Here is a 26,705-nt window from a genome sequence, read left to right on the forward strand (position 1 = left end):
ATTTCTTTTATTTTCTTATTATATTCAAATAACCGTAATTTCGTTTTAAATGAAGATTTTAGACTTTTAAACTCATTTTGAATATGAATTATGTGTTTTGTACTTGTATATTATGTTTTAGCCAGTTTCAAAATTTTTGAGAAAAAATGACCAAAATACCCTTGTGTGGCGAAAATTTTATTTTCATTGTTTTTGATCTAAAATAGTGTATATTCTCTAAAAACTCGATATTTAACAACGATTGCTAACAGGAAAGGAAAAATACTGATATGTAAGCCTTGCGGGGTTTCGGTTGGCATTCCGGATAATGAGTGTCAATCGGGACGTCGCTGCGATTGTCATGGGCTTAAGGGAGGTTCCGGGTCGTTACAATTCTATTTGTATCAGAGCTTTTGGTTTTAAAGATAAGAGTTTTTGGTTTTAAAGTGGTTTTAAAAATTTACAGTATCAGTGTGGCCCCGGATTAAGTTAGATTAGGTTGAATAGAATGCATGCATTTTCATATAGAGCCTAAGGTTCCCTAAGCTTGCTCGTTTTCTCTTATAGATTATTATGCCTCCTCGACACGGACGCCCACCTCTCATTAGATCGATTGGGAGGGGAAGAGGTCATTCCCAACGTCGTCAACTAGATGCAGTAGGGGAAGAATCGGCTGCGTCTACCATTCGGGCAGCACCTGCTGCTGAGCAGGCCTATAGTCCTCCACATCCTCCACCGCCTCTACCACCTACTGGTATTCCCGCCATGCCTACTGAGGCAGCACAGGCATTGGCAGCTTTCTTTACCGCAATGGCTGGTGGAGCTCAGACTGGTCAAGTTTCACCTATAGTACCACCAGTTACTCCTTTAGTTCCACCATCGGTACAGGATGTATCAATTTTCAAGAAGCTAAAGAAGGCTAGACAGCTCGGTTGTGTGTCTTTCACGGGTGAGTTGGATACCACTGTGGCAAAGGACTGGATTAATCAAGTTTCAGAGACTCTCTCTGATATGAGATTAAACTACGACATGAAGCTGATGGTGGCTACGAGATTATTAGAGAAGAGGGCTCGTACTTGGTGGAATTCAGTGAAGTCCCATTCCACTACTCCTCAAACGTGGTCCAATTTTCTCAGGGAATTCGATGGTTAGTATTTCACTTATTTTCATCAGAAAGAAAAGAATAGAGAATTTCTGAGTTTGAAACAGGGGAATCTAACTGTAGAGGAGTACGAGACTCGTTTTAACGAGTTGATGTTATATGTGCCGGATCTGGTGAAATCTGAGCAGGATCAGGCCAGTTATTTCGAGGAAGGGCTCCATAATGAGATTAAAGAGCGGATGACAGTGACTGGTAAGGAGCCACATAAGGAGGTGGTACAGATGGCTTTACGGGCTGAGAAGCTCGTGACTGAGAATAGGAGGATTTGGACTGAGTTTGTAAAAAGGAGGAATCTTGGTATGTCTTCTAGTCAGCCAGTAAAAAGAGGTAAGGACTCAGCGATTTCAAGGAGTACTACTTCTGTTTTCGTGACATCTCCTCGACCTCCATTTCCACCATTACAACAGAGACCTTCGAAGTTTAGCAGATCTGCTATGACTGGTTCTGGGAAGAGTTTCGGAGGTTTTGACCGATGCAAAAATTGTGGGAATTATCATAGTGGGCTATGTAGAAGGCCAACAAGATGGTTCCAATGTGGACAGACGGGTCATATTAGGAGTAATTGCCCACGATTAGGACCAGCCACGGTAGTTGCATCATCTTCACCAGCTCGCACTGATATGCAGAGGAGAGATTCTTTTGGGTTGCCACCGAGACAGGGAGTGGCCATATGGTCCGGTGTGGAGAGTAATACCCCGGCACATCCACCTTTGAGACCACAGACTCGTACCTCGACAAGAGTTTTCGCTGTGACGGAAGATGAGGCAATGGTCCGACCTGGAGCAGTGACAGGTACTATGTCTTTATTTGATAAAGATGCTTATGTTTTGATATATTCTGGCTCAGATAAGTCTTATGTGAGCACCACATTTGCATCAATTGCTGATAGAAACCTGTCACTATTAGAGGAAGAAATTGTAATTCACACCTCTTTAGGAGAAAAGCTAGTTAGAAACAGTTGTTATAGAGACTATGGGGTAAGGGTAGGCGAGGAAGAATTTAGGGGTGACTTAATTCCTCTAGAGATCTTGGATTTTCATCTAATATTGGGTATGGACTGGTTAATTGCACATCCAGCAAACGTGGATTGTTTTCGAAAGAAAGTTGTTCTTCAAAATTCGGAGGGAGCAGAGATTGTGTTTGTAGGGGAATGCTGAGTATTACCGTTCTGTGTAATATCGGCCATCAAAGCTTCGAAATTAGTGCAAAAAGGGTAACCGGCTTATTTGACATACGTGATTGATACTTCAAAGGGGGAACCTAAGTTAGAGGATGTCCCAGTAGTAAATGAGTTTCCTGATGTATTTCTTGATGATTTACCGGGACTACCTCCTGATCAAGAGCTTGAGTTCCCTATTGATTTACTTTTGGGTACAGCACCTATTTCTATCCCTCCATATAGAATGGCTCCGGCAGAGTTGAAGAAACTAAAAGTCCAGTTGCAAGATTTAGTGGATAAAGGTTTCATTCGCCCTAGCATTTCTCCTTGGGGAGCACCAGTTCTATTTGTCAAGAAGAAGGATGGCACTTTTTGATTGTGTATTGATTACCGTCAGCTGAACCGAGTGACCATCAAGAATAAATATCCTTTACCTCGGATAGATGATCTGTTTGATCAATTACGAGGTGCTATGGTATTCTCTAAGATTGATTTAAGATCTGGGTACTATCAGTTGAGGATTAAGGAGCAGGATGTACCCAAGACTGCTTTCAGCACGCGTTATGGGCATTATGAGTTTCTGGTAATGCCGTTTGGTTTAACTAATGCGCCCACAGTTTTTATGGATCTTATGAATAAGGTGTTCCATCCACACTTGGATAAGTTTGTGATAGTATTCATAGATGACATCCTGGTTTATTCGAAGAATGATGATGAACATGCTGTCCATTTGCGCATTGCGTTGCCAATTTTGCGCGAGAGACAACTCTATGCCAAGTTCTCTAAATGTGAATTCTGGTTGAAGGAAGTGATTTTCTTGGGACATGTGGTGTCTGGAGCTAGAATTTATGTCGATCGCAAGAAGATTGAGGCAATCTTACAATGGGAGCAACCGAGAACGGTAACTGAGATTCGTAGTTTCCTTGGCTTAGCTGGTTATTACAGGAGATTTGTTCAGGGATTTTCTTTGATAGCAGCTCCTCTCACTCGTTTGACTAGTAAAGGACTTAAGTATGAGTGGGATGATGTTTGTGAAAATCGATTTCAAGAGCTAAAGGACCAGTTAACCTCCGCTCCCGTCTTAACACTTCCTGTTAATGGAAAAGAATTTGTGGTATACGTGATGCATCTAAGTTGGGATTAGGGTGCGTATTGATGCAGGATGAAAAAGTAATAGCTTATGTTTCCCGACAGTTGAAGAAGCACGAGATGAATTACCCTACTCATGACTTGGAGTTAGCAGCAGTAGTCTTCGCATTGAAGATTTGGAGACATTATTTATATGGTGAGCGTTGTTGGATTTTTACTGATCATAAAAGCTTGAAATATTTGCTCACCCAAAAAGAGCTTAATTTGAGACAGAGACGATGGTTGGAGTTGATTAAGGATTACGACTTGGTGATTGATTGTCATCGGGGAAAGGCAAATGTTGTAGTGGATGCCTTAAGTCGTAAATCCTCATCGTCGTTAGCAACACTTCGAAGTTCTTATTTTTCGATGTTACTTGAGATGAAATCTCTAGGGATCTAGTTGAATAATGGTGAGGATGGAACCCTACTTGCTAGTTTCGTTGTGAGACCTTCATTGTTGAATCAGATCAGAGAATTGCAGAAATTTGATGATTGGTTGAAACAGGAAGTTCAAAAGCTGCAAGATGGAGAAACTAGTGAGTTTAGACTCAGCGATGATGGTACTTTGATGCTTAGAGATCGAATTTGTGTCCCTAAGGATGATCAGTTGAGACGAGCTATTTTGGAGGAAGCTCATTCTTCCGCCTATGCTTTACATCCCGGAAACACCAAGATGTATCGGACTATTAAAGAAAGTTATTGGTGGCCGGGTATGAAACGAGACATAGCAGAGTTTGTAGCGAAATGTCTCACATGCCAACAGATCAAGGCAGAGCATCAAAAATCGTCACGTACTCTTCAACCTTTACCGATTTTGGAATGAAAGTGGGCACACGTGACTATGGATTTTGTTTTGGGACTACCGCGGACACAAAAGGGAAAGGATGCAAACTAGGTGATCGTAGATCGATTGACTAAGTCCGCTCACTTTCTAGATGTCCATAGTACATACTCTATTGAGAAGCTGGCTCAAATCTGCATAGATGAGATTGTGAGGCTACATGGAGTTCCCGTTTCTATAATGTCAGACCAAGATCCTCGATTCACTTCTCGATTTTGGCCAAAATTCCAAGAAGCTCTCGGAACTAAGTTGAGATTTAGTACTGCTTTTCACCCACAGACGGATGGTCAATCCGAAAGGACTATACAGACTTTGGAGGATATGCTACGGGCTTGCGTCATTGACTTTACTGGGAGTTCGGATAGACACTTGCCGTTAGTGGAATTTGCTTACAACAACAGCTTCCAGTCTAGCATTGGTATGGCACCATACGAAGCTTTATATGGAAGGAAATGTCGTACTCTACTTTGTTGGGATGAAGTGGGTGAAAGAAAGTTAGTTAGTATAGAATTGATCGAGCTAATTAATGACAAGATCAAGATTATACGAAAGAGGCTAAAGGTAGCCCAGGATAGGCAGAATAGCTATGCAGATAAACGGAGAAAAGACTTGGAGTTTGAGATCGATGATAGAGTTTTTCTTAAGGTTTCTCCTTGGAAAGGTAATAATCTGAATGCTTTGTGGTATTAAGTTTTATTTGATTATATTATTGTGGTAAATTATGATATCTTGTTGGATAATGAAAGGTGTGATCCGGTTTGCAAAGCGAGGAAAGCTCAATCCGAGATACATTGGACCTTTTCGTATCATTGAAAAGATTGGGCCAGTGGCTTACAAACTTGAATTACCCCCGGAGTTAGATCGGATCCATAATGTCTTCCACGTCTCGATGTTGAAAAAGTATGTTCCCGATCCTTCCCACGTTCTAGAGACACCACCGATTGAACTGCATGAAGATTTGAAATTCAAGGTGCAGTCGATATATATTCTAGATCGAAAGGATCGAATGCTAAAGAACAAGAGCATTCCAATGGTGAAAGTATTGTGGAAGAATGCTCGAATGGAAGAAATGACATGGGAAGTAGAGCATCAGATGAGGAACCAACACCCGCATCTATTTATCGAATTTGGTAAGTGAAATTTTGAGGTCAAAATTTTATTTTTAAGGGGGTAGAGTTGTAAAACCTGACCCTATAAACACATGTCATGACATACATACACTGAGTAGCATGTTATTATGCTAGGAAAGCACTTAAGAAAAGACGAAACCCGGTATCGTACCTAATGGTACACTTGAGTTGATTTAACCTCGAACTAGTTCAAATAGAGATTGTAGGATGAAATTTAATATTTTATAGTCCAGGAATTACTAAAAAAAATGATTGTTCGGAGTTCGAGGGTTCATTTGGGGTAAAATTAGAAATTTTGATGTTTAAGGGCAAAATCGTCATTTTACCACCTAAGATAATAATTTGATCATGGAGTGAAATTTTTGACCAAGATTAACTATTTGGAGTATAATTTAATGATAGGAAGTGAAAAAGTTTAATTCTGGTGATTTATGGAGTGTAGGGGCAAAAATCGTAATTTTACCACCCGAGGACAAAATTTGAGATTTTGAGAGAATTTAGACCAAATTTGACAAATTGGAGAATGGTATGAGTATAAGGGATGAAAAATATGTCTATGGGCAATTTTTCAGTTTTTTAGGCAAAAATGTAATTTTTCACTTTTACGGGGGCAAAAGTGTAAATTTCAAAAATTACTCCACCGAGACTTTGGATAAGTCTGAGAATTTTATCTAAGCTATGGATATGTGGGACAAGTGTATGGTGAAAATTTGGAAACAAATGGATGAAATTTTAAAAATGAGCCAATGGGAAAGTGACACGTGGCATTTTTTTTAATGAAATAATATTATTTTAATGAAAAGTCAGAACATTTAAACCCCATTTTAAGTGCTGGCCGGCTATAAGGAAGAACAAGAGGGGAAATAGAGAGGAAAGGAAGAAAAAAAGAAAAACCAAAGAGAAACAAGAAAATTCAAAGGTGAATTCGCGTTTTTCACCAGTTTACGCGTCTAACGGTAAGATTTTTCGATTTTAGCTTGATTTCTACCTTTCCTATGCCTTTATTTCCATTTAGCATGCTTGAGGAGAGAGATCAAAAAGTGATATCAAGGGCTGGATGAAATTCTAGGGGAGAGAAATTGAAATTTTTAGGTTTTGATGTTTAGTTAAATTGATAGTTTTAGTTAGTTAAATGTGCTTAGAAATTAAATTGGGCAAGAAATTATTAAATTTTCACAATACCCACCATTGGCTAAATCTGCAATGAGGTACAATGATGATGATCTGAAATTTATTCTAAGAGAAATGAAGAGAAAATGATGAAAAATGATTAAATGTGATAGAAAAACAAAGTAGAAAATTTACCGAGTTAATGTCTCATTTTTGGCCGAATTTTCCAAGGAAGGGAGTGAGCTGATTTTGTTGTTTTTAGAAGGTTATTGGCTGATATTTAATGGTTAGAAATGTTGAAGAGAGAATGGGATGATTTAGAGTTAAAATGGAGCGCGTTAGCAATTTATCGAGCAAAATGCCAAAAATAGGTTAATACCGCGTTTAAGCCGTTTTAGGCTATTGCATTTCATACCATGCATTAGTATAGGATTTAAGTTAATTATATAGTGATTTAGCATCAATGTGATGAATTGTGTAAATTTTTGTAATGTGTCTAGGAGGAGAGCCTTTCGAAAAAGGCAAAGAAGTCGTACCCGACGAGTAGTGATCGGGGCGATTAGAAAGCTTTTACTTTGTACAAACGGTGAGTAAACTTATTATTATTGTAAATTATCTAGAGTTTATTTTTAAATGCCCTTTATGTATTTTATGAAATGAAAACGAGATTAAAACTGGATTTTTGATGTTTTAGGAATAAATGTGACAAATAAAAATATATTGTATTGATTATGAAATTGAGTAATTGGAGGCTGCAAATTGACTTGAAAAATATATATTTTCCTAGGAATGGCTTATGAGAAATGAGTATATGTGGCTATATTTTGTGAGTGCATTGGGAAATTTATGTAAGTTGTTTTTACTATGCAGGCTGGATAAATAAATAAAAGCCACGTTATACTGTCGAAATTTTATTAAAATTGGTGGGTTAGTCACTGCAGTGACGGATTTTCATGGACTGCCTATTAGAGGGGCACGATAAACCCAGTTATATAGTTACTCCGGTTGTAGAGGCGAGGAGGGTAACTCCCGAGGTAGTATTGGAGCTCACTTCACGTCGAACCCCCACGTGAATGTGTACTCGGCCAACGCCAAGGAACGACTTGTTTTAAAAATAAAAATGTGTTTCACGTGTGAATATTTTGACACCCTTGGCGGACTTGGTTAGATGCCTCGGCCAAGGTATCCTCGAGGATTAGTTTTGGCTTGAGCCTTGTTTTAATAAAAGACATAAGCCTTAACAACTGTTTTGGTAAATTACAAATATTTTATGGTTTAAGAAATAAATTGAAAACATTATGAAATGGGTTGAAATTTGTTATTTAAACTTGCCTCCATTTTACTCGCCTTTAGATATTTATGATAATGTCTGTTTACTCATTGGGATTTTATAATCTCACCACCCTCATTTCCACCCATTTCAGGTTCAGTATAGATTGTAGATAGCTGATCTCATCGAGGACTACCATTGGATCTGCATTTTCCAGACCGTTCATTCACAATCTTCTTTACTTTTGTTTATTCGGGGGCCATCTTGTTATTGTAAATTAAATTAAATATTTTGGCTTACTGTATTTCAATATTTATAAATTTATTTAGCTTTTACGCTATAAAAATTATTCACGTATAGCTCTATAAATATTGTTTTATAAGAAAATAGAATATTTTCCTTAATATTTCTTTTATTTTCTTATTATATTCAAATAACCGTAATTTCGTTTGAAATGAAGATTTTAGACTTTTAAACTCATTTTGAATATGAATTATGTGTTTTGTACTTGTATATTACGTTTTAGCCAGTTTCGAAATTTTTGAGAAAAAATGACCAAAATACCCTTGTGTGGCGAAAATTTTATTTTCATTGTTTTTGATCTAAAATAGTGTATATTCTCTAAAAACTCGATATTTAACAATGATTGCTCACAAGAAAGGAAAGAAACTGATATGTAAGCCTTGCGGGGTTCCGGTTGGCATTGTGGATAATGAGTGTCAATCGGGACGTCGCGGCGATTGTCATGGGCCTGAGGGAGGTTTCGGGTCGTGACACTCTCCCCTAGAATTTCGTCCAGCCCTTGGTGTCACTTTTAGATCTCTCTCCTCAAGCATGCTAAATGGAAACAAAGGCATAGGAAAGGTAAAAATTAAGCTAAAGTCGAAAAATCTTACCGTTAGATGCGTAAACGGGTGAAAAACGCGAATTCTCCTTTGAATTTTCTTGTTCCTCTTTGGTTTTTCTTTTTTTCTTCCTTTCCTCTCTATTTTCTCTCTTGTTCTCCCTTATGGCCAGCCAGCACTTAAAAATGGGGTTTAAATGGGCTGACTTTTCATTAAAATAATGTTATATCATTAAAAAAATGCCATGTGTCACTTTCCCATTAGCCCATTTTTAAAATTTCATACATTTGTTTTCAAATTTTCACCATACACTTGTCCCACATATCCATAGCTTAGATAAAATTCTCAGACTTATCCAAAATCTCGGTGGAGAAATTTTTGAAATTTACACTTTTGCCCCCGTAAAAGTGAAAAATTACATTTTTACCCAAAAAACTGAAAAATTGTCCATAGACATTTTTCATCCCTTATACTGATACCATTCTCCAATTTGTCAAATTTGATCTAAATTCTCTCAAAATCTGAAATTTTATCCGCGGGTGGTAAAATTACGATTTTGCCCCTACACTCTAGAAATCACCAAAATTAAACTTTTTCACTTCCTATTATTAAATTATACTCTAAATAGTTAATCTTGGTCAAAAATTTCACTCCATTATCAAATTATTATCTTAGGTGGCAAAATGACGATATCACCCCTAAACATCAAAATTTTCAATTTTACCCCTAATGAACCCTCGAACTCCGAACAATCATTTTTAGTCATTCCTTGACTATAAAATATTAAATTTCATCCTACGATTCCTATTTGAACTAGTTCAAGCTTAAATCAACTCAAGTGTACCGTTAGGTACGATACCGGGTTTCGTCTATTCTTAGGTGCTTTCCTAGCATAATAACATGCTACTCAGTGCATGTATGTCATGACATGTGTTTATAGGGTCGAGTTTTACAGTATATATATATATATATATATATAGTATTTTATTTCTTCATGAATGTTCCACCACATTCCACTTTATTCCAACCGGCCACATCACAATCTTTTTTTTTTCTTTTCTTCCTTCACTTGGCCGCCCCCCCCCCCCTCCAATTCACTAAGGAAAAAGTCTTTGCCTCTTTTATTGACCACATGGGCGGCTGCCCATGTTGGTCCTATAATATTTTTTTTTATACACATACTATTATTATTTTACTCTATGTTAATTTTATTTTTCTCATTAATTTCCATTGCATATCCTTTAACTTTCATATGTTAAATTTGATCCTTTAAATACGTCTAAAAATTCCAATTTTCATTTAACTTCTTTTCTCGATGCGTGTACCACTGAAATATACAAATTGCACCTTAACGCGGTATTACCATAATATTTAAATATTTACTTATCTGCGTTGGTTCGACTTAACAAAACACACGTATTTCACTTTTATCGCTTATTTCTACAAAAATTCACTTGTATTTCTTCTCCCCCACTTGGATCAACCATATGATCCTTCTTCATGATTGATTCCGACATCCGGTTAAATATTAATATTTTAATATTATTTAATTAATAAAAATATTATTTTATTCTAAAAATTTTATCTTGTCTCCTTGGTACCCAAAATACCTTATTATGCCTCACTTGACTTCTGAATCGCCTTTTATCTCACAAATTCTCCTTCGATAAAATTATTATTATTTTATTGATATTTCCTCGCGTGCGGATCATTTTATCCTAAACTATTCCTTTCGTCTTTTATCACTTTTAAATATTTCAATTGACTTCAATTTGCATCCGATCAACTTTATTTATCACTATATCAAAGTACGGGGTATTTCACACCCACTGCAGTAAGCTAATCAATATCCCACCAAATCAATAAAAGTTTCAACAACATGACATGGCAATTATAATACTACCCAGCCTGTTAGGGCAAAACAAACAGTTCATACAATTTCCAATTCAGCCATTCATGCCAATATCACCATAAGCCATTCAATTCAAACCATAAATTTACAACACAAACAAACAGTGTCCAATTACTCAATTTCTAAAATCATCATTCAATTTCAAAATGATTTATAAAACTCATTTCATTTAATCACATTTTATTTATAAAACATAAAGATTTACCATTTTAACTCATTTTTCTATAAAATCACAAAACGAATAAAAACTACTTTAGATAATTAAGACGATAATAAGGTTACTCACAATATTGAGAATCAAGGTACTCCTAATCCCGATCTTTGGGTACAATCTCCTTACCCTTATCAGAAGTTTTACCACCTAGACATAATGCACAACAAGCAATTTACTATATTTGTGCTAAACTGTTATAAAACTAATTTAGGCTCTATATGAGTGCATGAAATGGGATGTGAAATGTTCGGATTGTTATCTAAATATGGTGTTCTACGTGGGTTCAATTGTGTATGGGGCTGAAATGGTATTGACCTGATTCACACTATACGCCGGTTAATTGGCCAAAATATCCAATTCAACTCCAAATAAATTCATTTCACTTCTAATACTCCAAATCATCAAATATAAGCTAGATAACATGAATTATAGCAAAATCATCCTCAACATTTTCTCTTGGAAAAATTCGATCATGGAGGGTTCATGAATAATATGTGGTTTTTCATGCTTGATTTTTATACTTTACATCATAAAACAACTAAAAATACCTAAATAGCATGAAATTCATCAAAGTCCATTTTCCAATTTCTCTCTTGAAAAATTCAGCCAACGAGTGTGGGTGAAGGGCAAATTTCTTGCTTGTTTTCCATGTTAAACATCACCAAACAACTAAAAACACTAGAATAACATGAAATCTAGCTAAATCCAAGATCAAAACCCCTCCCCCCATGTCCGGCCAACAAAGGTATCTTCATGCAAACTTGATTCTCAACCATGGAAAATAAAAAAGAATGCATAGAAAGGTAGATCACAAGCTAAAATCAAGAAATTTTACCTTGCTTAATTCCTTGAAATCCACAAATTTTCCCTTGAATTTTTGCTCACTAAGGTTTGTTCTCTTCTTTTTTCTCTTTATTCTTGGTGAGGCCAAACATATGGGAGTGAAATGGGAGAGTCATGTGCTGATTTTTAATGTAAATTATAAAGAAATGAAAGCTTACCACTTGTCACCATTCCATTGGTCCATGTTTAACACTTAACAACTAAGCTTTCTTTCACCACCACATAAAATATCTCAATTATCCATAATATAAATGTTAATGGATGAAATCCTTAGGCATGACAAGTGTTGAGTGGTGTAAAATTCTAATTTTGCCCTTGGGTGGCAAAATGACCATTTTACCCCTACATCATGAAAATTCCAATTTGACTCCAAATCAATCCTCAAACTCCGAATCACCACATTAAGTCATTCTGGGTTTTTGAAATTCTCGATTTCATCTTAAAATCTCTATTTGGACTTGTTCGAGGCTTAATTCAGTTTAGTTGTACCACTAGGTACACTACTGACTTTTGATGATTTTTTCGAGGTATTCAAGTATGTAAGCATGTTGTCAAATACAGGAATGATATGGCAAATATATTATAGGGCTAGGCTTGATAGTGACTTTGGTGTGGATACTATCATGGGGTGTTCTGGTAAACCTACCGTAAGATGAACAAGAGGAAGCGCCTCTACCTAAGATCCAACTATCTTCGAACTTGAAAACTAAAACATGAAGTTGAAAAGGATGAGTATAAACCCAATGAGTGAACATAAGAAGGGAACAAGCAAACGATAAGGAAATTTTTAGAAAGCATGATGCACTTATATTGAAAACAGTGCAATTTAGTTTAATTTCTTGTTAAAAACAGCTCAATTCAACCCTTGATTATTTAATGCCTTAGTATTGAAAGATCCATGATCAACAATGAAGTTAAAGAGTGAAAACCATAGTAGAGTTCAAGCACGACAAGCATAGCATATCGAATCTCGCTGCAGTGAAATTCAAGGTAAAATTTTGAACCAACCACTTGAGAGTTTCTCGCTGCAGCAAGAATGCATTTTCGCTGTAGTGAAAATCTGAGCTAGTTAAGCCCCCATCACCCGAGAGTTTCTCGCTGCAACGAGAATGAATTTTGCTGTAGCTCTGCAACGTGAAACAAGGCAATGAAATTAAAAAGAATTCTTGTCACAACGAAAATCTTTTTTTTTTTTTTTGCTATAGTGAAAATCAATTGGAAAGCATTTGTCAAACTTTAACATTCAATATTCAACGCAAACACATAATATTTTTCCTAACCTCTCTATGGTATGTTTATACATGTATACAACTCCCATCTCACCAGCTCATGTGCACTCCCACACCGCACAAGGCAATATATCATCAGTGTGTGCACTCACATAGCACACCACTATCACCATCATGTGCACTCCCACACCGCACAAGGTAATATATCATCAGTGTGTGCACTCACACAGCACACCACTATCACCATCATGTGCACTCTCACACCGCACAAGGCATATATCATTAGTGTACGCACTCACACAGCACACCACTATCACCGTCATGTGCACTTCCACACTGCACACGCACGGTCACAATTATCACCCAATAGTGCCATTCAATGTATAACATACACATCAACATAATGTAGAAACACATGAATTCATCACATTCATATTTCATAACATAAAAACGTTTCATCAAGGGCTTGTTCCCATGCAAATTTTAAAGAAAAACCAATAAAATATTTAAAGTGATTCAATCAAGCATATAATTATTTATTCCAAAACGTTTTAATGCAAGTTTACTCACCTTAATAATGCCACCTTACAAGACTAGTGCCCACAAAGTCTTAATCCAAGTATTCTCGAAATACCATTAAAACCTATAATTGTCAATAAACAATAGGAACTTCAAATATATCATAAATTTGAACCTAATAATTCTAATAAGCATACACTTGATAAATTACATCCTAGCCTAATTTTTAACATAGAATTCTAGTCTAATTCTCAAACCCATCATATCAACTATTCCAAATTTAAAGATTCTTTACCTTGGTGAGCTTGGAGGCATGAAGATCAACAAAAAATCTAATATTTTCAAGAAAAAAAATTTGAAGAAATTAAGAAATAAAATCTGAAAATATAACCCATAAATTCATAAATTTCAAGAGTTAAAAATATTTACCTATTAGCTTCAAAAATGAAGATTTGAAGCAAAAAATTCAAAAGTTATTGAAAGTGGAGTAGAAATAGAAAATAAAGAAAAGAAAGAGAGATTTTTCTCTCTCTCTCTCCTATGGTTTAGATGTGCTGAAAAATGGGGTTAGAAGCTACAAGTTTGGTGCCCAAGAAGTTTGGAGAAGGAGGAAGTAAGAAAAGAAAAGAAAATAAAAGAAAACAAGGAAAAGAAAATGAAAAATCTTCATTTTTATGGTGAAGGAACAAAAATTGCTTTGGGAGGAGAAGAAGATGTGTAATACCTCGCACCCTTATTGGACACATATAAGACCTTATTGATCAAACGAATGATCGTTTGATGTGAATTGGCGTGCTAAAGAGCGACAAAGGATGAAAGGAACGTTCAAGAATAAAATATTTCGCACGTGCAGAAACAATAATTAAATAATAATATTTTTCGTTAGAGAGGAATTAGTAAGCTAAAGGATGATTCGAAAGTAAACCGAGATGTAATGATGTGTTTCGGGACCAAAGAAGGCAAGTGAAAAATTTTGAAATAAAATAATATTTTATTTAATAAAATATTATTAAAATATTAATATTTTATATGTTGTCGGAATTAGTCATGAAAAATGGAATATGACTAATTTAAGTGGGGGAGAAAAAGTAAAGAAGAATTTTGAAGGAAAACGACGATAATTGTGTCAGCATGATTTTATTAAATCGAGCTAATGCCGGTAAGTAAATATTTAAATATTATGGTGATACCGCGTTGAAATGCGATCTCGATATTTTGATTATACACGTATAAAAAAAGGAAGATAGAAGGCAATTGGAATTTTTACATGTGTCGGAAGAATTAATTTTAAAATATGAAAATTTTAGGGAGGTGTGTTAAATAAAATGAAGTTAAGGCATAATATGTAAATTTTATTGTTTTGAAGAAGTAAAAATAAAATGAAAATAAAATGGATAATAAAATAATGAAGAAAAGTTGTTGAAAAGTCAAACAATATTTTTATATGTACATGAGTGCCCACATGAGTCAAGAATGGAATGAGGACAAAAACAAAAGAAAGGAATAAAGATGGAATGGGGGGGCCGGCCACAAGAATAAAAGAAAAAAAGGAAGAAAGACAAAAAAAAAAAAGCAAAGAAAACAAAAGAGAAGAATGTAGAAATGATGGTGGGGCTTACCATGTGAGATGAAAGAAATGAAAAAGAGATAAAAGAGAAAAAGGAGAGGAAGTCGGTTGAGAGTGGGAGAAGAAAAATAAAACAAAGAACCAAAAGCCGAGCAAAAGAAAGGAAAGAAGAACTGTGGGAGAGGAAGGAAAAAGAGAGCTTTTGCTGCAATTTTTGGAGGAAGAAGAAAGCTAAAAATTTGTGAGGTAAGAAGCTGATTTTTGCTGCACTTTGAGAGAGGAGATTTGGTGCTTTTTGGAGGGATTTTGGTGCTGAAAATTCAAGGTTTTTACTGCTGAATTTTGAGGTTATGTTGTTGGAAATTTTTAGAGATTTTTGCTGCCATTGAAAGACAACTTTGGCTAGTGAAAATTTGAGCTATTTGCTGCCAATTTGTGCAGAAAAAAATTTGAGTTGTTTGTTGGTAGTTTGTACAGGAAAATTGGACAGCTTTGTGCTGCGAAAATTAAGAAGTTTTGTTGCTAGAAATTTGAGCTGGAAATCTACTGATTTTAAAGCAGAAAATGGCAGCAAAAAGGGTGAGAAAACGAGGCTTTTGTTGATCTATTTTGAGAGGAAAGGAAGAGAGGAAGCCACGGTGGTGAAGAGAGTGACGAGTTGGAAAATAAAAGAAGAAACGTGGAAAAAAGAAAAAGAAAGAAAAAGAAAAAAAAAGAAATAGAAAATATGTAAAGCCCGACCTTATAAAATACTATTCATGACTTACATGTGATGATAGCATGATTGCATGCTAGGAGAGTCCCGAAAAATTTACAAAAGTCGGTATTGTACCTAGAGGTACAACAAAGTTTATTTAATCCTCAAACTAGATCAAATAGGAATTTTAAGGTGAGATAAGAGTTTCACAGTTCATGGATGACTTAAAATGGTAATTTGGAGTTTGAGGATCAATTTGGAGTCAAATCGGAATTTTCACTAACTAGGGGTAAAATGGTCATTTGCCACTTGGGGACAAAATGGGAATTCTAAAAAAGAATTTTTTTGGCCCAATTTGACTTATTGGAGTATAATTTGACTTATTGAAGTATGATTTGAGGTTTAGAAGTGAAAAATTTTAATTTCGGTATAATTTGGAGTATAGAGGTAAAATGGTAATTTTGCAACCTTAGGGGCAAAATTGTAATTTTCTACCACCAGGATATTTTTTCCAGCACATGGTCTTAATTTGTCTTCATCTTTGACCCTTGACTAAATATGTGGTGGAGATAAAATGTTTAAATTTTTAAAATTTTAAAAACGGGCCAATGACATGATGCCATGTGTCATGCCTTTATTAATTTATTATTTTTCCTTTTTAAAAGGCACAAAATCAGCCCATCTTCCACCCCATGGCCGGCCAAACCAGCAAGAAGAGAGAGAAAACAAAAACAAAATACTAGAGAGAGAAAATCAAAGAAAAAGTGTGAATTTTCAAGGAAATTAAGTGAAAAATGTGAGATTTTTTCTATTAAGCTTGAGTTTTCTTATTCCCAAGCATTTCTCTTTATTTTCCATGATTAAATTACATGTTTTCATGATGAATTCAATTCTGGAAAAATGGGTTAGGAGAGAGAAAGTTGTTGGATTTATTTGATTTTAATTTATGTTAGTGTTTTTAGTTAGTTTAGCATATTTAGAAACAAAACAACAAGAAAAGAATTTATTTTCTCCCCCAACCATTAATGGCTGAATTTACCATGTAGTGAGTGAGGATGAGTTTGATTTTATTCTAGGAGAATTGGTTAAGGAATGATGAATTATGAGCCTAGAAAAATAATGGGAATTTTCGGAGCAAAAATACGAATTTTTACCCACTAGGGGTATTTTCGTAATTTGCTGTTGGGACTGATAATTTGCACCACACTGAGGGACATTAAGTTAATTTGGGTGCAATTGAGGTATAGAAACTGAAAAGAATTAAATTGGAGTTTAAACAGACCCGTTAGGAATTTAATCGGGTGATAAGACGAATTAGGCCAATACCGGGTTTAGATAGTTACCAGTGCATTTTTGCATTCCATATCATGCATTGGTAATCTAAATTAGTTTAATTTTGATTTAGTACCAACTTGGTGAAACTCTCGATTTTGTATTGTGTCAAGGTGGTGAGTCCTCCGATAAAGGCAAGAAAATTGCATCCGAGGACCAGTAGACAGAGTGCTTCGAAAGTCTGCATTCTAGACATTGTGAGTAAACTTACTATCATTTTAATTATCTAGGGTGGTTTTTAGATGCTTTCATGAATTCTATGGAAAAAGGAATTTAAAAAGATAAATTTTCATGTTTTATGAATAAATGAGTTTCAATGAAATTAAATTATAAATTGTTTTGAAATTAATAGTGATTTTGAAAAATAGAGTACACGGAGACTGTTAATTGTGGCAATTTGATTGTTTAAATTAACTGGCTTATGATAAATCGAGCATGATTGGCTAGTTGGCAATTGTATTGAAATGCGAATTGTTTAGTTACCTTGAAAAACTACGAATTAAAAAATTGCCATATCATGTTATTGAGTTTATTATATGGTGGATTATATATTAATTAATCACTGCAGTAGGGGGTTTCTGTGGACCAGCCTTTTAGAGGGGCACGGTAAACCCCATTATATTCTTACCTCGAACGGAGAGGCGCGTAGGGTATCTCCTGGGGTAAAGTTTAGGGTTCACTTCACGCTAAACCACCACGTGAGGGGGAACTCAGCCAACGCCAAGGAACGGCTATGTTTTCAAAACAAAAACATGATTTATGTGAAATGTGAATTTTAATAGCCTTGGCGGTCTCGGTAGGATGCCTCGGCCAAGGTGTCCCCGAGAATGGATTTATGGCACAAGCCTAGATTTTTATGAGATTCATAAGCCTTTTTAGGTATCTTGAACGAGATGTGTTCTAATTGTATAACCCAGTTTATGATAATTTACTTTATTGTCTCCATGTACTCAACTCTAGATGTTTATGATGATGTCTGTTTACTCATTGGGATTTTATAATCTCACCACCTTCATTTCCACCCATTTCAGGTTCAGTATAGACTGTAGATAGCTGATCTCATCGAGGACTACAGTGGGATCTGCATTTTCCAAACCGTAGGTTCACAGTCCTCTTTACTTTTGTTTATTCGGGGGCACTCTTGTTATTGTAAATTAAATTAAATATTTTGGCTTACTGTATTTAAGTATGTATAAATTTATTTAGCTTTTACGCTATAAAAATTATTCACGTATAACTCTATAAATGTTGTTTTATAAGAAAATAGAATATTTTACTTAATATTTCTTTTATTTTCTTATTATATTCAAATAACCATAATTTCGTTTTAAATGAAGATTTTAGACTTTTAAACTCATTTTGAATATGAATTGTGTGTTTTGTACTTGTATATTACGTTTTAGCCAATTTTAAAATTTTTGAAAAAAATGACCAAAATACCCTTCTGAGATGAAAAATTAATATTTTATTTGTTTAAAGTTGGAAACAGCTTAAAATCTTTTAGAACACGATATTTGACAATGGTTGCTCACAAGGGAACAGAGAAATTGATAGTAAAGCCTTGCGGGGTTTCGGGTTGACATTCCGGGCAATAAGTGTCTACGGGGACATCGCGGCGGTTGTCACAGGCTCGAGGGGAGTACCGGGTCATGACAATTCGATTGGTATCAGAGCTTTTGGTTTTAAAGATCAAAGTTTTTAGTTTTAAAGTTGTTTTAAAAATTTACAATATCAGTGTGGCCCCGGATTAAGTTAAGTTAGGTTAGGTTGAATAGAATGCATGCATCTGCATATAGAGCCTAAGGTTACCTAAACTTGCTCGTATTTTTTTATAGATTACAATGCCTCCTCGACGCGGATGCCCACCTCTCACTAGATCGGTTGGGAGGGGAAGAGGTCGTTCCCAACGTCATCAGCCAAATACAGTAGATGAGGAATCAGCTGCATCTACCATTCAGGCAGCACCTGCTGCTGAGCAGGCCGATAGTCCTCCACATCCTCCATCTCCTCAGCCACCTACTGGTATTCCCGCCATGCCTACTGAGGCAGCACAAGCATTGGCAGCTTTCTTTGCAGCAATGGCTGGTCAAGCTCAGACTGGTCAAGTTCCACCTGTAGTGCCTCCAACTACTCCTTTAGTTCCACCACCAGTACAGGATGTATCCATTTCCAAGAAGCTGAAGGAGGCTAGGCAATTGGGTTGTGTATCTTTCACGGGTGAGTTAGATGCCACTGTGGCAAAGGACTGGATTAATCAAGTTTCAGAGACTCTCTCTGATATGGGATTAGATGACGACATGAAGCTGATGGTGGCTACGAGATTATTAGAGAAGAGGGCTCGTACTTGGTGGAATTCGGTGAAGTCCCGTTCCGCTACTCCTCAGACATGGTCTGATTTTCTCAGGGAATTCGATGGTCAGTATTTCACTTATTTCCATCAGAAAGAAAAGAAGAGAGAATTTCTGAGTTTGAAACAGGGAAATCTAACTGTAGAGGAGTACGAGACTCATTTTAACGAGTTGATGTTATATGTGCCGGATCTGGTGAAATTTGAGCAGGATCAGGCCAGCTATTTCGAGGAAGGGCTCCGTAATGAGATTAGAGAGCGAATGACAGTGACTGGTAGGGAGCCACATAAGGAGGTGGTACAGATGGCTTTACGGGCTGAGAAGCTCGTGATTGAGAATAGGAGGATTCGGACTGAGTTTGCAAAAAGGAGGAATCCCGGTATGTCTTCTAGTCAGCCAGTAAAAAGAGGCAAGGACTCAACGACTTCAGGGAGCACTACTTCTGTTTCCGTGACATCTCCTCGACCTCCATTTCCACCATCACAGCAGAGACTTTCGAGGTTTAGCAGATCTGCTATGACTGGTTTTGGGAAGAGTTTTGGAGGTTCTGACAGATGCAAAAATTGTGAGAATTATCATAGTGGGCTATGTAGAAGGCCAACAAGATGTTTCCAATGTGGACAGACAGGTCACATTAGGAGTAATTGCCCACAGTTAGGACGAGCCACTATAGCTGCATCATTTCCACCAGCTCGCACTGATATGCAGAGGAGAGATTCTTCTGGGTTACCACCGAGACAAGGAGTAGCCATACGGTCCGATGTGGAGAGTAATACCCCGTCACATCCACCTTCGAGACCATAGACTCGTACCGCGACAAGAGTTTTTGCTGTGACAGAAGATGAGGCACGGGTCTGACCTGGAGTAGTGACAGGTACTATGTCTTTATTTGATAAAGATGCTTATGTTTTGATAGATTCTGGCTCAGATAGATCTTATGTGAGTACGACATTTGCATCAATTACTGATAGAAACCTGTCACCATTAGAGGGATAAATTGTAGTGCATACCCCTCTAGGAGAACAGTTGATTAGAAATACTTGTTATAGAGACTGTGGGGTAAAGGTAGGTGAGGAAGAATTTAGGGGTGACTTAATTCCTCTAGAGATCTTGGATTTTGATTTAATATTGGGTATGGACTGGTTAACTGCACATCGGGCGAACGTGGATTGTTTCCGAAAAGAAGTTGTTCTTCGGAATTCGGAGGGAGCAAAGATTGTGTTTGTAGGGGAACGTCGAGTATTACCATCTTGTGTAATCTCAGCCATCAAAGCTTCGAAATTAGTGCAAAAAGGGTATCCAACTTATTTGGCATACGTGATCGATACTTCAAAGGGGGAACCTAAGTTAGAGGATGTCCCAATAGTAAGTGAGTTTCCTGATGTATTTCCTGATGATTTACCGGGACTACCTCCTGATCGAGAGCTTGAGTTCCCTATTGATTTACTTTCGGGTACCGCACCTGTTTCTATTCCTCCATATAGAATGGCTCCAGCAGAGTTGAAGGAACTAAAAGTCCAGTTGCAAGATTTGGTGGATAAAGGTTTCATTCGCCCTAGCATTTCTCCTTGGGGAGCACCAGTCCTATTTGTAAAGAAGAAGGATGGCACTCTTCGATTGTGTATCGATTACCGTCAGTTGAACCGAGTGACCATCAAGAATAAATACCCTTTACCCCGGATAGATGATCTTTTTGATCAATTACGAGGTGCTATGGTATTCTCTAAGATTGATTTGAGATCTGGGTACTATCAGTTGAGGATTAAGGAGCAGGATGTACCTAAGACTGCCTTCAGGATGCGTTATGGGCATTATGAGTTTCTGGTGATGCCGTTTGGTTTGACTAATGCCTCGGTAGTTTTTATGGATCTTATGAACAGGGTGTTCCATCCATACTTGGATAAGTTTGTGATAGTATTCATCGATGACATCCTTGTTTATTCGAAGAATGATGATGAACATGCTGCCCATTTGCGCATTGTGTTGCAAACTTTGCGCGAGAGACAACTCTATGCCAAGTTCTCTAAATGTGAATTCTGGTTGAAGGAAGTGGTTTTCTTGGGACATGTGGTGTCCGGAGCTGGAATTTATGTCGATCCTAAGAAGATAGAGGCAATCTTGCAATGGGAGCAACCAAGAACGGTTATAGAGATTCGTAGTTTCCTTGGCTTAGCCGGTTATTATCGGAGATTTGTTCAGGGATTTTCTTTGATAGCAGCTCCTCTGACTCGTCTGACTCGTAAAGGAGTTAAGTTTGAGTGGGATGATGTTTGTGAGAATCGATTTTAGGAGCTAAAGAACCGGTTAACCTCTGCTCCCGTTTTAACACTTCCTGTTAGTGGAAAAGAGTTTGTGGTACATAGCGATGCATCTAAGTTGGGATTAGGGTGTGTGTTGATGCAGGACGAGAAGGTAATAGCTTATGCTTCCCGACAGTTGAAGAAGCACGAGACGAATTACCCTACTCATGACTTGGAGTTAGCAGCAGTAGTATTCGCATTGAAGATTTGGATACATTATTTATATGGTGAGCATTGTCGGATTTTTTCTGATCATAAAAGTTTGAAGTATTTGCTCACCCAGAAAGAGCTTAACTTGAGACAGAGACGATGGTTGGAGTTGATTAAGGATTATGACTTAGTGATTGATTATCATCCGGGAAAAGCAAATGTTGTAACGGATGCTTTAAGTCGTAAATCCTCATCGTCGTTAGCAACACTTCGGAGTTCTTATTTTTCGATGTTACTTGAGATGAAATCTCTAGGGATCCAGTTGAATAATGGTGAGGATGGAACCCTACTTGCTAGTTTCGTCGTGAGACCTTCATTGTTGAATCAGATCAGAGAATTGCAGAAATCTGATGATTGGTTGAAACAGGAAGTTCAAAAGCTGCAAGATGGAGAAGCTAGTGAGTTTAGACTCAGCGATGATGGTACTTTGATGCTTAAAGACCGAATTTGTGTCCCTAAGGATGATCAGTTGAGACGAGCTATTTTGGAGGAAGCTCATTCTTCCCCCTACGCTTTACATCCCGGAAGCACCAAGATGTATCGGACTATTAAAGAAAGTTATTGGTGGCCTGGTATGAAACGAGACATAGCAGAGTTTGTAGCGAAATGTCTCACATGCCAACAGATCAAGGCGGAGCATCAAAAACCGTCAGGTACTCTTCAGCCTTTACCGATTCCTGAATGGAAGTGGGAACATGTGACTATGGACTTTGTATTGGGTTTACCGCGGACACAAAGTGGGAAGGATGCTATTTGGGTGATTGTGGATAGATTGACTAAGTCCACCCATTTCTTGGCTATCCATAGCACGTATTCTATTGAGAGGCTGGCAAGACTTTATATAAATGAGATTGTGAGATTACATGGAGTTCCAATTTCTATTGTGTCAGATCGAGACCCTCGATTTACTTCTCGATTTTGGCCAAAATTTCAGGAAGCTCTTGGAACTAAATTGAGATTTAGTACTGCCTTTCATCCACAAACAGATGGTCAATCTGAGAGAACTATTCAGACATTAGAGGATATGTTACGGGCTTGTGTCATTGACTTTATCGGGAGTTGGGACAGACACTTGCCATTGATGGAGTTTGCTTATAATAACAGTTTTCAGTCTAGTATTGGGATGGCACCATACGAGGCTTTGTATCGAAGGAAATGCCGAACTCCGCTCTGTTGGGATGAAGTAGGTGAGAGGAAATTGGTGAATGTGGAATTGATTGATTTGACAAACGATAAGGTCAAAGTTATCCGAGAGCGATTAAAGACAGCTCAAGATAGGCAGAAGAATTATTCGGATAAACGAAGGAAAGATTTGGAGTTTGAAGTCGACGATAAAGTTTTTCTTAAGGTTTCTCCTTAGAAAGGTAATAAATTGAAAATTTCAAGTATTAAATCTTATTTGATTATACTATTGTGATAATTTGTGGTATTTATTGAATGATGAAAGGTGTGATTCGATTCGCGAAGAGGGGAAAGCTCAATCCAAGATACATTGGACCCTTTCGTATCATTGAAAGGATTGGGGCAGTGGCTTACAGACTTGAATTACCCCCAGAGTTAGATCGGATTCATAATGTTTTCCACGTCTCAATGTTGAAAAAGTATGTTCCCGATCCCTCTCACATTTTAGAGACACCTCCCATTGAGTTGCATGAGGATTTGAAGTTCGAGGTGAAGCCTGTACGTATTCTAGATCGAAAGGATCGAGTGCTAAGGAACAAGAGCATTCCAATGGTGAAAGTATTGTGGAAGAATGCTCGAATGGAGGAGATGACGTGGGAAGTCGAGAGCCAGATGAGAAACCAATATCCACATCTTTTATTCGAATCAGGTAAGTGAAATTTTGAGGTCAAAATTTTATTTTAAGGGGGGTAATGCTGTAAAGCCCGACCTTATAAAATACTATTCATGACTTACATGTGATGATAGCATGATTGCATGCTAGGAGAGTCCCGAAAAATTTACAAAAGTCGGTATTGTACCTAGAGGTACAACAAAGTTTATTTTATCCTCGAACTAGATCAAATAGGAATTTTAAGGTGAGATAAGAGTTTCACAGTTCATGGATGACTTAAAATGGTAATTTGGAGTTTGAGGATCAATTTGGAGTCAAATCGGAATTTTCACTAACTAGGGGCAAAATGGTCATTTGCCACTTGGAAACAAAATGGGAATTCTAGAAAAGAATTTTTTTGGCCCCATTTGACTTATTGGAGTATAATTTGACTTATTGAAGTATGATTTGAGGTTTAGAAGTGAAAAATTTTAATTTCGGTATAATTTGGAGTATAGAGGTAAAATGGTAATTTTGCCACCTCAGGGGCAAAATTGTAATTTTCCACCACCAGGATATTTTTTCCAGCACATGGTCTTCCTTTGTCTTCATCTTTGACCCTTGACTAAATATGTGGTGGAGATAAAATGTTTAAATTTTTAAAATTTTAAAAACGGGCCAATGACATGATGGCATGTGTCATGCCTTTATTAATTTATTATTTTTCCTTTTTAAAAGGCACAAAATCAGCCCATCTTCCACCCCATGGCCGGCCAAACCAGCAAGAAGAGAGAGAAAACAAAAACAAAACCCTAGAGAGAGAAAATCAAAGAAAAAGTGTGAATTTTCAAGGAAATTAAGTGAAAAATGTGAGATTTTTTCTATTAAGCTTGAGTTTTCTTATTCCCAAGCATTTCTCTTTATTTTCCATGATTAAATTGCATGTTTTCATGATGAATTCAATTCTGGAAAAATGGGTTAGGAGAGAGAAAGTTGTTGGATTTATTTGATTTTAATTTATGTTAGTGTTTTTAGTTAGTTTAGCATATTTAGAAACAAAACAACAAGAAAAGAATTTATTTTCTCCCCCAACCATTAATGGCTGAATTTACCATGTAGTGAGTGAGGATGAGTTTGATTTTATTCTAGGAGAATTGGTTAAGGAATAATGAATTATGAGCCTACAAAAATAATGGGAATTTTCGGAGCAAAAATATGAATTTTTACCCACTAGGGGTATTTTCGTAATTTGCTGTTGGGACTGATAATTTGCACCACACTGAGGGACATTAAGTTAATTTGGGTGCAATTGAGGTATAGAAACTGAAAAGAATTAAATTGGAGTTTAAACGGACCCGTTAGAAATTTAATCGGGTGATAAGACGAATTAGGCCAATACCGGGTTTAGATAGTTACCAGTGTATTTTTGCATTCCATATCATGCATTGGTAATCTAAATTAGTTTAATTTTGATTTAGTACCAACTTGGTGAAACTCTCGATTTTGTATTGTGTCAAGGTGGTGAGTCCTCCGATAAAGGCAAGGAAATTGCATCCGAGGACCAGTAGACAGAGTGCTTCGAAAGTCTGCATTCTAGACATTGTGAGTAAACTTACTGTCATTTTAATTATCTAGGGTGGTTTTTAGATGCTTTCATGAATTCTATGGAAAAAGGAATTTAAAAAGATAAATTTTCATGTTTTATGAATAAATGAGTTTCAATGAAATTAAATTATAAATTGTTTTGAAATTAATAGTGATTTTGAAAAATAGAGTACACGGAGACTGTTAATTGTGGCAATTTGATTGTTTAAATTAACTGGCTTATGATAAATCGAGCATGATTGGCTAGTTGGCAATTGTATTGAAATGCGAATTGTTTGGTTACCTTGAAAAACTACGAATTACAAAATTGCCATATCATGTTATTGAGTTTATTATATGGTAGATTATATATTAATTAATCACTGCAGTAGGGGGTTTTTGTCGACCAGCCTTTTAGAGGGGCACGATAAACCCCATTATATTCTTACCTCGAATAGAGAGGCGCGTAGGGTATCTCCTGGGGTAAAGTTTAGGGTTCACTTCACGCTAAACCACCACGTGAGGGGGAACTCAGCCAACGCCAAGGAACGACTATGTTTTCAAAACAAAAACATGATTTATGTGAAATGTGAATTTTAATAGCCTTGGCGGTCTCGGTAGGATGCCTCGGCCAAGGTGTCCCTGAGAATGGATTTATGGCACAAGCCTAGATTTTTATGAGATTCATAAGCCTTTTTACGTATTTTGAACGAGATGTGTTCTAATTGTATAACCCAGTTTATGGTGATTTACTTTATTGTCTCCATGTACTCAACTCTAGATGTTTATGATGATGTCTGTTTACTCATTGGGATTTTATAATCTCACCACCTTCATTTCCACCCATTTCAGGTTCAGTATAGACTGTAGATAGCTGATCTCATCGAGGACTACAGTGGGATTTGCATTTTCCAAACCGTAGGTTCACAGTCCTCTTTACTTTTGTTTATTCGGGGGCACTCTTGTTATTGTAAATTAAATTAAATATTTTGGCTTACTGTATTTAAGTATGTATAAATTTATTTAGCTTTTACGCTATAAAAATTATTCACGTATAACTCTATAAATATTGTTTTATAAGAAAATAGAATATTTTACTTAATATTTCTTTTATTTTCTTATTATATTCAAATAACCATAATTTCGTTTTAAATGAAGATTTTAGACTTTTAAACTCATTTTGAATATGAATTGTGTGTTTTGTACTTGTATATTACGTTTTAGCCAGTTTTAAAATTTTTGAGAAAAATGACAAAAATACCCCTGTGAGACGAAAAATTAATATTTTATTTGTTTAAAGCTGGAAACAGCTTAAAATCTTTTAGAACACGATATTTGACAATGGTTGCTCACAAGGGAACAGAGAAACTGATAGTAAAGCCTTGCAGGGTTTCGGGTTGACATTCCGGGCAATAAGTGTCTACCGGGACACCGCGGCGGTTGTCACGGGCTCGAGGGGAGTACCGGGTCGTGACAAAATAAGTGGGCATGGCCCAATAGGAAATAAAAATAAATGGGCTTAGCCCAAATAGGAAAAATGGAGAAGCCCA

At 36.6% G+C, this 26,705-nt stretch overlaps 1 long non-coding RNA gene across 1 annotated transcript; it reads left to right on the plus strand.

The window, feature by feature from the left end:
- The first annotated feature begins 24,320 nt into the window (after positions 1-24,320).
- Positions 24,321-26,198, plus strand: LOC148761238 (uncharacterized). Its single transcript, XR_016027813.1, has 3 exons — positions 24,321-24,440; positions 25,090-25,173; positions 26,008-26,198. It is a non-coding gene; the product is annotated as an uncharacterized LOC148761238 (long non-coding RNA).
- The last annotated feature ends 507 nt before the right edge of the window (positions 26,199-26,705 follow it).

This window comes from Theobroma cacao, chromosome 8 (assembly GCF_053813885.1).
Source record: "Theobroma cacao isolate CCN51 chromosome 8, ASM5381388v1, whole genome shotgun sequence".
In the NCBI taxonomy this organism is placed as follows: domain Eukaryota; kingdom Viridiplantae; phylum Streptophyta; class Magnoliopsida; order Malvales; family Malvaceae; genus Theobroma; species Theobroma cacao.